Source organism: Cebus imitator, unplaced genomic scaffold, assembly GCF_001604975.1.
Source record: "Cebus imitator isolate Cc_AM_T3 unplaced genomic scaffold, Cebus_imitator-1.0 Scaffold24, whole genome shotgun sequence".
NCBI lineage: Eukaryota > Metazoa > Chordata > Mammalia > Primates > Cebidae > Cebus > Cebus imitator.
The window spans coordinates 13,783,760-13,798,598 of record NW_016107339.1 but is presented as its reverse complement, the minus strand read 5'-3'; the positions used below and the strand labels follow the sequence as shown (position 1 = coordinate 13,798,598).

Here is a 14,839-nt window from a genome sequence, read left to right as displayed (position 1 = left end):
TTCATAGTCTGTTCTCAGTTTTTATGCATTGCCTTTTCAAATGTTAGGTTTACTTTCTTATTGACAAGAAAAAATTGTATACTTGTTGTATAGCATGAAGTTTTGATATATGCTTATAGTGTTGAATGTTAAAATCAAGCTATTTAACATAATGCATTACCTCACATACTTAAGATTATATATATATATATAATTATTTTATTTGGAAATAATCTTCCCTTTTTCTTTTCTTTTTATTTTTTGTCCTTGAAGCCAAATGGACAGATGATTTTTAACTCCATGTTTGCAAAAAATTTAATAACGTAACATGTTTGTGGCACAGGGTGAGTACAGATGCATGGGAGGTTGTAGGGTTAGGTGAAGGGGAGCACAAATTTGACCTTGAGGCATAGCTATCAATGCTGGGCTTTCAGGCCAAGGGCAGGAGCTGAGGAAGCCGCAAGGGAGGACATTCCTGCTGAGCTGCTGAACCAGTAGCAGCCAGGTCCTGAGAAAGCTCTCTCTTTTGTGGAAGAATAAGAGCCAAGCGGGAAAGCTTTTCATCCTGCAAAGCTGGGGCAGAAGGTTCTTCCTTGAATGTGGTCACCTTCCCTTCAGCTCAGGAGTCCTGCAGAGACAGAGGAAAGTGGTGTGTTCAGACCTGGCTGTACTAACAGCTTCTTTTCACCTCTTTCAAAGGCTCAGATGAGAGCACTGCAGGAAGTTGAAAATCAAGCTCCTTAGTCTCCCTGAGCCAATACTGTAGCAGAGCAAAGGCCTTTTCTAAGTGGAGAGGAGGAGTTTTGGTGTAAATTGCCTGATCACAAATTTGGATCTAAAAGTCTTTCCTATTATTTCCTTCTTATGCCTTATCACCTCTACCATCATTCTAGGGAAACCAAATCTGTTTCTATAAGAGGATTAAAAGGCATTACCCGATGGCCAAAGTGCAGAACGTCCTAGGAAAATGAGGAAAAGGCATACACTTAAAAGATTTGTAAGCAAATCTGTCCTTCAGCACTTCGGTCTCAGCCTCAGAATGTCCCAGCCTTCGGTCTCCCACCTCAGATTTCTCTAACACCACAACCCACACCAACCAGAGCAGAGAGGAGCAGAAACAGACCATGTGACCCATGAAGCATGAAGTGTCGGGCACTGGATCCAGTGTAACTTTATTCATCTTAGTGGCTCTTTCTTAATTTACTCCAGGATCTCAAACCAAACAACTCCTACTTGTTAACCTTTCTCTCTCTCTACAGGCTAAAAGCTATTATGCTTTGACACTGATGATGTCTGGATTAGCAGGACATTGGAGGTCTTTTGGGGAAAGAAAGGTTTTAACCAGGGCCACTGATGTACTGAGAATTAATCTCCACAAAGCCATATTTCCTCCTCCAGAAAAGCCTATGGAGAGAGCCAGCTACCAAAGGCTCCTCACCTTTCTGATTCCTGAAGTAGATGAACAGCCCTGCCCCAAGAAGAGCAGGCCAAGCACAAAGCCCCTGAGTCCACTCAGCATCTTGCTCTGTGCAGATTCAGACTGTGCCCCTGAGAGAGGAAGCCAGGTTTAGTGATTTTTATCCCAAATTTAACGTCTTTAATTAAGAACCTAAGATTCAGAGCTTTGAAAATGGGGAAGATGGCTGCCCTGCAAAAACTAAAATAATTGGTCATTTCTGGAGAAAAAAAGATTTTCAAACCACACTAAACAATTACAAAGTTTATGCATCAAATTCATTCAAATATTACAGACTTCATGTAAGGCAAGACTTCAGCATCTGATCAACAGAACATCTGAGACTCAATGAGGTCAAGTACTTTGTCTAGAGTGGCAGAGCTCATAAAAGGCAGAGCTGAGACTGGACTCTGCTGATGTCCGGAAGGACCCTAGAGTTTTTCTCTTCTCAGTTGACAAGAAACAACTCACAGCAACAGCAGCAGAAAGTCTCAGACCCAGAGGAAGGGTCTGGAGCTTAGAGAGGGCAGGTGACTCTGACCTGTGACATTATGTAGGTGGGGTTCAAAATGGGGACAGCCTCTTCTTCCTGGTAGGAATGACTGCTTTTCCAGGGGCTAGTAGGTATGTCCCAGAAACTATTAAAGGGCTCCCCCTAGTGACCTGTGCTGATGGAGATGAGAACATGGAGCCAATGACAATCTGATGTGGGAAAGGAGAAACCTGACACTCAGGGATTAGCAGAGTCCTCTCCTTGGTGGGTGAGAAATTCATGAAGTCAGAAAGCTGCTCACTCCATTGCACTGTGAGAGGGCTCATCACGCTTGGGTGCTCCACTTGGCTGATGTAAACCTCTCCACTCTGAGGAACTGTTTCCAGCATCACCAGGGTCTGGAAGGTCCAGCCTCCATTCTGGATCAGGCCTGTGGACACCACCCCAGCCTTCTCTTCCTGGTCGTTCCGGAACCACCTGACTTCAATGCTGCCTGGATAGAACCCACTCACAGAGCAGACCAGGAGGCTGTGGTGCTGCAGGGGCTGGGTCTTTGCAGGATACACAGTCACCTTAGGTTGGACTAGGAGAACAAAAGGGAGATGAAATGAGACAGGAAGACAGAGCAAGTCTTCTTGTTTGGCTGTTTGTTGCTTCTCTGTTAACCCACGCTCTGGCCTTGACCAGGTCTCCAGTACAGCTGGCCATGTGGCCTCACAGTGTCAGCAGCCTGGGATTTAATCTTTGTAGTGGGGACTCACAAGAGTTGAGAGATGTGAAAAATGGTGTTGTATCTTCATAGCTTAAAGTTGGCATGCATTGCGAAAGTGTTTACAGATCTTTGAAAATACAGATTGTATTAATAAAAACTGATTTCTGAGACAGGTTGTCTGGTTCAAATCTAAGGTCTGCCTTTTACTGGTTGATTCTGAAAAAGGTTTTTATTCTTCCATGTCTCAACTTTCTCACCTATAATGAAGGATAATTATACTAATTTATCTTTTGGGGTTATATGAAGATTAATGCATATAAAACACATAAACAATGACTGAATATAGCCTTCAATTTATGAGGTCAGAAAGAAAACTTCTCATTCCATTCCATGGTGAGAGGGCTCATCACACTTGGGTGCTCCACTTGCCACCTATTTATTATCCTTGTACACTTGGAGAGAAAAATATGATTTAAAGCAATGTGGAAAGATAAAGGGATAGAGTAAGGTACATGAGGAAACCGAGGATGAAGTTTTAAGATCCTACCGCCATGCACTCACACCTTAGAACACCACAGAAATGGTTCTGCCCCTGGGAAGGTGAGACAGACAGAAATGATTCTCTAAATCTTTAATTTCCTAGAAAAGCATGAGTCCTAAAACAGAGAGAAAGATCAAGAAAAGTCATTTTAATTTCGAAAGTTCTTCTGTATACATTTAGCTGATCAATGTATTGCCAATGCAAAATAAGCATCACTATCATTTGACCTATGATTGTAAAATGATTTTTTTTTTTCCAGCATGACACTTGGATCAAGGCAGATTCTGGGACTCATTACTTGCCTAGGTGCTTTTGCCTAGGAAAATCCCTGATACTAGCAGATCCTCAATAAATACGATTTTTTTAAAAAAGGAATGAGAAACATGTTGGGAACCAGCCCAACCCTTTACACAGGTGCCCCATCTCCTGGCGATGCCTAGGGAGTGAGAAAAGGAATAAAGACAGATACAAGAATAGAATTTTAAAGCATGGGTCCAGGGTTCCAAGGCACTCTAGCAGGGTCATCCGGTGATCCATATTGGCCTAGAGCTCTGGGCTCCAAGCGCTCTTATTAGGTAAATTATCCTGTTAATCTTGCAGGCTCTGGGGAGGGGGGCTGAGGAGGAAGATAACAGGAGGAGGAGCATGTGTCTGCAGCATTCAGCAGCATAGGAGGTTCTCCTAAGAAACGCTCACTAAGGACACTGAGACTTTACCACCTGTTGTCTATCCAGATGTTTTGGCAAGAGAGATGCAGCAGATAAGGCTCCAAAAGGTCTGACCACACACAATGCATCAAGGGGCTTTTATCTCTCCAGGATTGTAGACATAAAGCAATCGAAATTGCCCCATATTCTGAGAACACAGGCAGAGCCTGTGGCGTTCTGGTGTCTCTGCCCTGCAAGGCTTTCTGGCCTTACCAGCACCCACCTGTGAAGACCTTCCTGAGTCTTATGAGCAGATGTTGCATTTCCTTCCCAGAGTCTTTCCATAAGCTCCCTTTAGGAGATCCTCACGCAAACTCTATGTTGGGAAGACATGTGGGACCAAAGCAGTTTTTCTTTTCTGCTCTGCAGCCACACCTCAGTGTTCCGCGGTTGAAGGGTGCTCTCAGGTGGCCTTTACCATAGGCCTCCTGTTACCACTTGATCTCTGCTTTTATTTTACTGCACCATAGCTTGGATTTGATCCATGGCACAAATCTCCGTGTATAAAAGGCAAAGCAAGATTGGAATCATTTATAAGTAACACAGGTCTGCCTCCGGCTGTCTCTTCCCACAGAAACCTGGAGACAACAATATGACAAAATGGTAGATTTAAGATGGATAGTAAATCATTAATAAAAATTTGGCAATTTATTTTATTAAATAAAAATATTCAAATTCCTAACATAGAAAAAAATTTTCAAAATCAAAATACACCCCACAGACTGGAGAAAATGTGAAATCTAATGTCAATAAAATGGTAATAATCTTACAGTACAAAGAACCCACAAAATCACTGAGAAAAAATACAAAGCTCTAGAGATAACAGACAAAAGATCATTGTTCATTTCATACCAAATACAATAGGGAATCCTTAGAGCAGAAATTATAACTGGCTAATAAAGAGGTCAAAATAATTCAAAAGCATTACAAATCAAAAAAGTATAAATTAAAAATTAATCAGAAACATACATTTTCACTTTTTGGTGAATGTCATAATAAAGGTCAACAAAGGAGAAAGTGAAGTGAGTTGAGTCACATCTATTATATATAAAAGAATAATATATAACTACTAGAAAAGTATTAGCATTATAATTAAATAGTAACAGTGTGTTAAAACTTCAATTAAAGTTAGTTTCACAGTCATTTTAACTATGTAAAAATACACACACTACGAGAACAAAAGAAAAGACCCAAAAAATTTGACCTAAAGAAGCTTCAGAAGTGTCTCAGAGGTCTTCTCGGTTCCTTTATAAATTCATCTGATGCTTTTGCAAACAAACACCGCACACTTTGATTTCAGAGACTGCATGAAGGGTGTGTGCAGGGACAGTCTGGAACTGGCCTCGTCACACTATCCCAAACCTTCCACACCCCTCAGCTCTCCTCCCCTAAACCCTCACCCCAGCCACACACACCTCACACTTCCCTTCCTGCATCTCTAAGGACCCAGGACAATCCAGGTCTCCTCCCTCTCCAGACCCGCACCCACCTCCCATGTCACCTCCCCACAGAGGCCTCCAAGGATAAGAAGCCCCCTCCTGCCTCCCCTCCCAGAACAGCCTCACACAGAAATCCACTCTCTACACACACACCTGTGCCCTCAGAGCTCCGTGCTCAGGATTGAGAGGATTCTAAATGCTCACAGATGGCGCCCTCGCGCTCTCTCTCTCTCTCTCTCTCTCTCTCTCTCTCTCAGTGTCTCTCTGTCTCTGTCTCTCTCTCTCAGTTTCTCTCTGTCTCTCTCAGTTTCTGTCTGTATCTCAGTCTCTCTCTCTCTCTGTCTCTCTCTGTGTATCTCTGTCTCTCTCTCTCAGTCTCTCTGTATCTCAGTCTCTCCTCCCCCCCGCCTCTCGCCGCTCACAGGGAGGCCCCGCCCCGCCGCGCTCACCTCTCCGCGGCACCAGGAACCTCTCAGGAATCCTGTCGTCGCGTCTGCACACGGTGTCCGCCGCGGCCCGTGTCTGCTCCATGATGTCCTCCCGGCTGTCGTAGTACTGTTGGTCAGGCCGCCCCAGCTCCGTCACCGCCCGGAGCCCCCCACGGCGCCGTCGAACCCACATACTCCTCCCGGTTGTAGGTGTGTCTGACCAGGAGCCGCGCGCTCCGTCCCGTTGAGGGGACGACACTCAAACTGCTCCAAGAAACGTGCTGTGGGGACACAAATGACGCGGTCACAGGGGCGGCCCCTGGAAGACACCGCCAGCGACGCTGCCATCCGGGGCTCCCTGGCGGGGTGCGGGATCTGGGAGCCTTGACCCGCCCCACCCGGAACCCCGACCACGTGCAGCCCAGGGGCTCATCCTCTGTCCTCCTGAGGCGGCCGCGGGCTGGGGGGCCAGGCGGGAAAACTGTGATACCCCGCTTTTTGCCAGCCAAAACTAACTCTCCCTTTTCCTGGCTAAAATCTGTTCAGGTGTTAGGTTAGCTTCTTGAGCCGGACAGACTCCATCTTGGCTTCTTCATGTCAGTATCTTTCTTCCCCTTGAGTGTGTAACTATAGTATAAGGCAAAGTCAGACTGACTCTGCGCACCCAGAAATGCCTCTGTTGATAAGACGCTGAGCTGAGTGGTATCAGCAGAGGCTGGAAATGCAGCTGCAGTGAGCGCCCAGAGCCTGCCTTACCTGTCAGTTGTGTGTCTTTCATGACAGCTGTACTCCTCACACCTGGCACTGTTTTACTTCCTGTGTATCAGTTTTTCTTTTTAACTTTTTGCTTACTCTGCTTTTATGAAAATTTTGTTTTAACTAGGTTTCCCTCTTTCCTGTAAAAACTAGTGTCTAAAAGATCACCTAACTTTTTCTTCGGTCCGACAGAATTTTGGGCATTAGCCACTCTGGGTCGCTGGCTTAATAAAGGACTCATAATTCCTTCTCAGAGTGTGGTACATTCCTTGATTCGCTCGAGTACAACAAAATCACCTGTGATCCCAAGTCTTGTGGGACTCTCTCCCTACCTCCAGCCTGTTCTGGAGACCTCCAAGCAGGAGGTGGAGGAGGATCCGCCCCGCATCGCATCGCAGACCACACCACCCCCTCCTGGGAGCCTCCACCCCAAAGAAACTCTCTGCCCCTTCTCTCATCCCACAGGCTTTACCCATTTCTTCAACAGCCCGCATGGCGTTCACCCTGTGAACACTTCCTTGGTGATGCTTCACCAAATCTGAATTGAAATATGACCTCTTCTACCTGGGTTAACTTTTACCAACCATACGCCTTTTTGTAATCGATCCAATGCATTTGATAATAATCCTCACAACATTATTTGTAGGTGTAAAATTAAACAATGAGTCTTTAGCACTGATCACATATTAAATACTCAAATAGATTCCCATTTTAATTTTTTGATCCCTATAACTGCAGCTCACATTATTTTTTCTATTCCTGATTCTAAAGCAATTAGTATCTTCATCATGATTTTGCAATTGTCTTCTGTTCTTCTATTAGTTTTCTAAAGAATTATTCTGAAAACATAGGGCAGAAACAGTGGCTTATGTCTAATAATGGAGTAGAGCTAAACAAACCTCACAGGAAAAGCATCTGCTGACTTTGAAGAAAAAGACTTTCTACATGATCAGATTTAAACTGCAATCTGATTTCTAGCACCAAATTTGTGATCTTGGGTTTTCCTTATAACATCTCAATTTATGATTCCAGAGATGTCTATCTTTTTAAACACCACAGATACACTAGGATCATTACTGAAATTCCAACTTAAATTCATAGGCCTGGTACAAAGCGATTGCAAAATGTTACATACCAGATACTGATGGAGACCAGATTCATTTTCTTCATCACTCCATTCTCATGACCTAGGGTCATAACTGGTATATTCTATGTCACTAATAAATATTGGCTGTGTGACCTTTTGCATGAGCAGTCACCACTGCACACAGGGGCCTTCTAGTATTTAATTACTGCTAATGACTGGACATCTTTGGTTCACAGGTGCCCCTGCTTCTTTTCAGCCTAGATGCATTATGTTTTCTTTTATTTTTCTCCAACATCCCTGGGGCACCCTCTCAGTCCCATTTGCTGGCCTATGCCCACTCCTTTTTTCTCCATACAATCTATTACCCTGTATGACCTCTTCCACACCCTGAAACTGAACACAGTACACGTATTGATGCTGTCAACATAAATACCTAAAGCCCTGGTCTCACAATGAGTCTCTTAAATGCCATTGGCCTTCTGATTGTTCCATACAAATGTCAAAAAATTATCTCAAACTTAAAGAAAACTTTTATTTCCAACCACCCACTTCAAATCATTTCCTCCCACACTTTTCCCCATCTCAATAAATAACAATAAATAACAACACCATTCACTTATTTCTCAAGACAAAATCCTTAGGAATAAAATTGATTGTTCTACCCCCTTTACAGTAATCTCTTCACAAGCTAAGCAAAAATACATGCCAAGTCTGTCCAACTTTACGTTTTTCTACTGTCTTTACCGCTAATGCACTCCATGAAGCCACAAGCCTGTTTTCCCTGAGGATTCCTTGCTGTGCTCCTAAATATTCTTCCTGACCACGTGTGAACTCCAACAATCCAATCCCCACATAGTAGTTAGAATTAGTTTAAAAACTAAATAGAAATTGACTCCCCTTGTAACCATCCAGTAGATTTCCATATCTGTTTAAATAAAATTCAACTTTTTTACTGTGGATGTCAGGGCCTGATATGATGAGGCTCCTGACTCCCTCTCTGCATCCTACCTCATCTTCTGCCATTCCATTTCCTTGCTTGATATACATCAGCCCCTCTAGTCTTCTTCTGTTTCTGCGTATAATTTCCCACACCAGGGCTTTCCCCCTATTCTGTCTTCCTGGATCATTCAACCCTTAGATCTTCACATGGCTGTCAACTTATTTTGTTGTCTCAGCAGAATGTCATTTTCTCAGATAGAGCTGCCTAGGCATATGAACCGAAGAGGGTGAATCCAATTCTCTCTTTTCCACAAACCTGATGCCTTTTCTTCAGTGCACTATGACTCTCTGAAATTTTTTTTTTGTTAAATGATTATTGGGTTATTGTCTATCTCCTCTATGGTTCTGAAACCATGAGTAGGGACTCACCCTCTCTATTTTACTGAAATAAGATGACTTAAACTTAGAATGGAGCCCAGTACACAGTAGCTGCTGAGAAAAGTAAGTGTGGTTTACATGAATAAACCAGCGCTCTGGGAACTGATCACTGTGGGGATCCTGGAAATCAGGAAGATGCTAAAGCTCCATCACTCTTTCATTTTGTCACACTATACCCCTTCTCTTCCCTGTAAGAAATACAGGCAAACTTCTTATTTCTCCTCCTTCTAGTTGGAAGAAGAATTCACAGATAAGGAAAGAGTAATTTGAAGAAACAAGAAATTTTTAAAATTAAAATTCATCTCTTTTTGGCTGGGTGCAGTTGGTCACAGCTGTAATTCTATCACATTCAGAGGCTGAGGCAGGAGGATCTCTTGAGGCCAGGTGTTTAAGATCAGCCAGGGCAATATGGCAAAATCCCATCTCTACCAAAATTACGAAAATCCGCTGGGTCTGATTGCCTGCCTGTAGTCCCAGCTACTCCAGAAGCTGAGGAAATAGGAGTGCTTGAGCTCTCTTTATCTCTTTTGATGAATCTCATAGTGCTCTCGGTCTCTGCCAGCTTTAGGGATTTCAGGAAATCATCACAACATACCTGGGGAAACAGAGAGAGAAACTGGAGCAAGAGCTAAGCAGACATGGCTAATTAAGGAAGGCTGAGGGCAGGATGGGTGAACCTATGAAATTTAGGATGAGACCAAGTAGGACAATGAGTTTCCAGAGCTTGCTCATTGACTTTGAGCCCTATGAGATGTGAACAATATTTACATTTTCTCTGTAATCCCACACAGAGTATATAGTTTGAATCTTATCAAATTTCTATTTGATTATTTTTGACTTACAAAAGTAGAATATCATATAATTGATCCTGAATTTGGTGAATCTCTTCTTGTGGAGTCTCATTAGAGCATGTAGGATATGTAGGAGAAACTAGTATAGAAAGGTTAAAACAGATTCATAATAAACACTAACCTGGGCCAGGATTTCAGAGGATGGTTTAAGTACTTTAGGCCCCAGAGAACAGCTCATAAATGCTCTTTATCTGTAGGGTGATGCCAAGCACTAAAGATCTGGGCTTCAGCTCCAGGGATTCTTCCCCATAAAAAAGAAAAAGCTCTAAGCATAACTTTTATCAGAGAATCTACATATGTTAAAGGGATACAGGCTTTCTAAACATTGTGGTTCAAAAAGAAAAGAAAGAAGATAACGGGGAGGCCACAGGGCACATCCTCACATAGGAAGAAGAGGGGCCAACACCGAAGGTCCTGTGGAGGATATAACACAGGATTGCCTAGGAGAGACCCTTTGAATTCCCTTGACTCCCATAAACTTTTCAGAAAATAAACCCTCCTTTTGTCTGACATAAGTCAAGATAATAACAGTAAGTATTTGGCTGGGCATGGTGGCTCATGCCATGTTGGCTCCCTGCACTTTGGGAAGCTGAGGCTGGTGGGTCACGTGAGATCAAGAGTTTGAGGCCAACCTGACCAACATGGTGAAACCCCATCTCTACCAAAAATATAAAAATTAGCCAGAAGTGGTGGCAGATGCCTGTAATCCCAGCTACTTGGGAGGCCGAGGCAGGAGAATTGCTTGAATGTGGGAGTTGGAGCTTGCAGTGAACTGAGATTCCGCCATTGCATTCCAGTCTGGAGGTCAAGAGTGAGACTTTGTCTTAAATAAAATAAATAAATAAATAAAATAAAAATAAAAATAAATAAAAGGAAGTGCTGTATGGGGAATTTATTTTACCATCCTTATTTCTAAATCCTCTAATGACCCTGAGGAAATGTGATGTAAAGGTTTTATTCATGGAGATTTGAGAAGAAATGGCCTGTACGGAGGCTCCTTTTACAAGTCTCAGGGAGAGGGCAGTAGTCAAGCTGCTTTTGTGGTGGAAATAATTTGGGATCTATATGATAAACATGAGCAATCCCTGAAGAAAACATCACAATTTCTTCATGATGGCTGAATAGGAACAGCTCCGGAGTGCAGTTCCCAGTGAGAGCAACACAGAGGGCTCGTGATCTCCTCATTTCCTACCAAGGTACCAGGTGCATCTCAATAGGACTGGTTGGACAGTGGGTGTAGCTCAAGGAGGGCGAGCCTAGGCAGAGTGGGGTGCTGCCTCACACGGGAGGTGCAATTAACCGGAGGACCCCCCCCACCCAACAGAGGCCATTGGGGCCTTACCAGCCTCTCCTGCACTTCAGCTCAGATATTGCACTTCTCCTTCAGTCTTTATGGCCCACATACCAGGAAATTCCCAGAGCTGACAAGCACCATGGGTTTTCAGTACAGTTGTGGGCACCGCAGGTCTACAGCACAAGAACCTGCACATATCTGGGTGGCCATTTTAATTGGAGCCAGAAATGCCTGGGAGACAGAGCGCCTATACACCTGAAAAAGAGGGAGCTGAAACCAGGGAGCCAGGTGATCTGGCTAAGAGTGTCTCAACCCCACAAAGACCAGCAATCTGAAACGCACTAACTTGAGAGTTTCGCAGCCAGCGCAGCAGTTTGAGCTTGACCCTGGACAGTCCAGCTCTCCCTGGTGGGAAGGGCATCCTCCATTACTGAGGCAGTTCACCATTACTTAGGCAATCTGCCATTACCGAGGCAGTTCACCATTAATGCAGCAATTCTAATGTTAGCTGTGTAAACAAAACCACAAGCAGCAGCCAGGCAGAGCCTGAGGCAGCTGAGCAAGGCCTCTGCAGGCAGACTGTGACTAGACTCCCTCCTTGCTGGGCAGGGCATGTCTGAAAAAGGGCAGCAGCATGTCAAGGACTTATAAATAAGGCCCCACCTTCCTGGGACAGAGCACCTGGGAAAAGAGGCGTTTGTTAGTTCTGTTGCAGCACATGTAAACCTCCCTGCCCAGAAACTCTGAATGGCACAATGTAGTTCCCAGCACAGCACTTGAGCTCTGATAAGGGACAGACTACCTCTTTAAGCATCTGTCTGACTCCCATATATCCAAAGAGGCACCTCATAAAGGAGAGCGCTGGCTGACACCTTACAGGTACCCTTCTAGGGTGGAGATACCAGAAGAAGGAGCAGGAAGTAACCCTCACTGTTCTTCTGTCCCCATGGGTGATCCCCAGGCAAGAAGGGTCTGGAGTGGACCTCCAGCAGTCCCTCATCAGAGGGGCCTGACTGTTAGAAGGAAAACTAAAAAACAGAAATAAATAGCTTCAGCATCAACAGAAATGATGTTCACTCAGAGAACCCACCTGAAAGTCACTTATTTCAAAGACCAAAGGTAGATAAATCCTTGAAGATGGGAAGAAACCAGCGAAAAAAGGATGGAATCACCAAAAAACAGAATGCCTCTCCTCCTTTAATGGATCACAGCTACTTACCAGCAAGAGAACAAAACTGGATGGATAATGAGTTTGATGAATTGAGAGAAGCAGGCTTCAGAAGGTAGGCAATAACAAACATCTCTGAGCTAAAGGAACATGCTCTTACCCAACACAAAGAAATGAAGAACCTTGAAAAAAGGTTAGAGGAAATGCTAACTAGGATAAACAGCTTAGAGAAGAACATAAATGACTTGATGGAGTTGAGAAACACAGCACAAGAACTTTGCGAAGCATACAAAAGTTTCAATAGCTGATTCAATTGAAGATCAACTCAATGAAATCAACTAGAAGTCAAGATTAGAGAAAAAAGAGTGAAAAGAAATGAACAAAGCCTCCACGAAATATGGGATTTTGTGAAAAGACCTAATCTACTCTTGACTGGTGTACCTGAATGTGACAGAGAGAATGAATCCAAACTGGAAAACACTCTTCAGGATATTATTCAGGAGAACTTCCCCACCTAGCAAGGTAGGCCAACAGTCAAGTTTAGGAAATACAGAGAACACCACAAAGATATTCTTCAAGAAAAGCAACCCAAGGCACATAATTGTCAGATTCACCAGGATTGAAATGATGGAAAAAAATGCTTAAGGGCAGCCAGAGAGAAAGGTTGGGTTACCCACAAAGGGAAGCCCATCAGACTCACAGCAGATCTCTCAGCAGAAACCCTACAAGCCAGAAGAGAGTAGGGAGGAGCCAATATTCAAAATCCTTAAAGAAAAGAACTATCAACCCGGAATTTCATATCCAGCCAAGCTAAGCTAAATATAGGAGAAATAAAATCCTTTATGGATGAGCAATTGCTGAGAGATTTTGTCACCACCAGCCCTGCCTTGCAAGAGCTGCTGAAGGAGGCACTAAACATGTAAAGCAACTACCAGTATCAGCCACTGGAAAAACGTACCAAATGGTGAAGGCCATTGACACAATGAAGAAACTGTGTCAACTAATGGGCAAAACAACCAGCTAGTATCAAAATGGCAGGATCAAATTCACACATAAAAATATTAACGTTAAATGTAAATGGGCTAAATGCCCCAATCAAAAGACACAGAATGGCAAATAGGATAAAAAGTCAAGACCCATCAGTGTGCTGTTTCAGGAGACCCATCTCATGCGCAAAGACTCACATAGACTCAAAATAAAGGGATGGAGGAAGATCTACTCAGCAAATGGAGAGAGAGAAGGAAAGCAGGGTTTGCAACCCTAGTCTGTGAAAAAAATAGACTTTAAACCAACAAAGATTAAAAGAGACAAAGAAGGGCATTACATAATTGTAAAAGGAGCAATGCAACAAGAAGAGCTAACTGTCCTAAACATCTATGCACCCAATACAGGAGCAAGTAGATACACAAAGCATGGCCTACAAAAGGACTTAGGCTCCCACACAATAATAGTGGGAGACATTAACACTCCACTGTCAATATTAGACAGATCAATGAAACAGAAAATTAACAAGTATATCCAGGACTTGAACTCAGATCTGGACCAAACATGCCTGGTAGACATCTGTAGAACTCTCCACCCCAAATCCACAGAATATACGTTCTTCTCAGCACCACATGGCACTTACTCTAAAACTGACCACATAATTGGGAGTAAATCCATGCTCAGCAAATGCAAAAGAACAGAAATCATAACGATCAGCCTCTCAGACCACAGTGCAATCAAATTAGAACTCAGCATTAAGAAACTCACTCAAAACCACACAACTACATGAAAACTGAATAGCCTGCTCCTGAATGACTACTGGATAAATAATGAAATGAAGGCAGATATAAATATGTTCTTCAAAACCAGTGAGAACAAAGACACAACGTACTATAATTGCTACGACACATTTATTTATTTATCTATTTATTTATTTAAATTAAATTAAATTTATTTATTTATTTATTTATTTATTTTTGAGACAGAGTCGTGCTTTGTTGCCAAGTGCCAGGCTAAAGGGCAGTGGCATGATCTCGGCTCACTGCAACCTCTACCTCCTCTAGAACACATTTAAACTAGTATTTAGAGGGAAATTTATAGCACTAAATGCCCATATGAGAAGTAAGGAAGGTCTAAAATCAACACCCTACCATCAAAATTAAAAGAGCTAGAGGAGCAAGATCAAACAAATTCAAAAGCTAACAGAAAACAAGAAATAACTGAGATTAGAACAGAACTGAAGGAAATGGAGACATAAAAAAATCCTTCACAAAAATCAGTAAAGCCAGGAGCTGGTTTTTTGAAAAGACCAATAAAAGAGATAGACTGCTAGCCATACTAAGAAAAAAGAAAAGAGAGAAGAATTGAATAGATGCAATAAAAAATGATAAAGGGGATATCACCACTGATTCCACAGAAATACAAACTACCATCAGACGTTACTACAAACAACTCTATGCACGTAAACCAGTAAACCTGGAAGAAACGGGTAAATTCCTGGACACGTACACCCTCCAAAGACTAAACCAGGAAGAAGCTGAATCCCTGACTAGATCAATAACAAGGT

The 14,839-nt window shown here is 43.0% G+C and overlaps 1 pseudogene across 1 annotated transcript; it reads right to left on the bottom strand.

Annotated features, from left to right (window-relative positions):
- Positions 1 to 276: 276 nt before the first annotated feature.
- On the bottom strand, positions 277 to 6,103 carry LOC108300094 (annotated as a pseudogene). Its single transcript, XR_001823247.2, has 5 exons — positions 5,777 to 6,103; positions 2,230 to 2,511; positions 1,418 to 1,527; positions 915 to 938; positions 277 to 607 (listed from the first exon to the last, which is right to left on the bottom strand). The product of XR_001823247.2 is annotated as an HLA class II histocompatibility antigen, DRB1 beta chain-like (transcript).
- Positions 6,104 to 14,839: the final 8,736 nt, after the last annotated feature.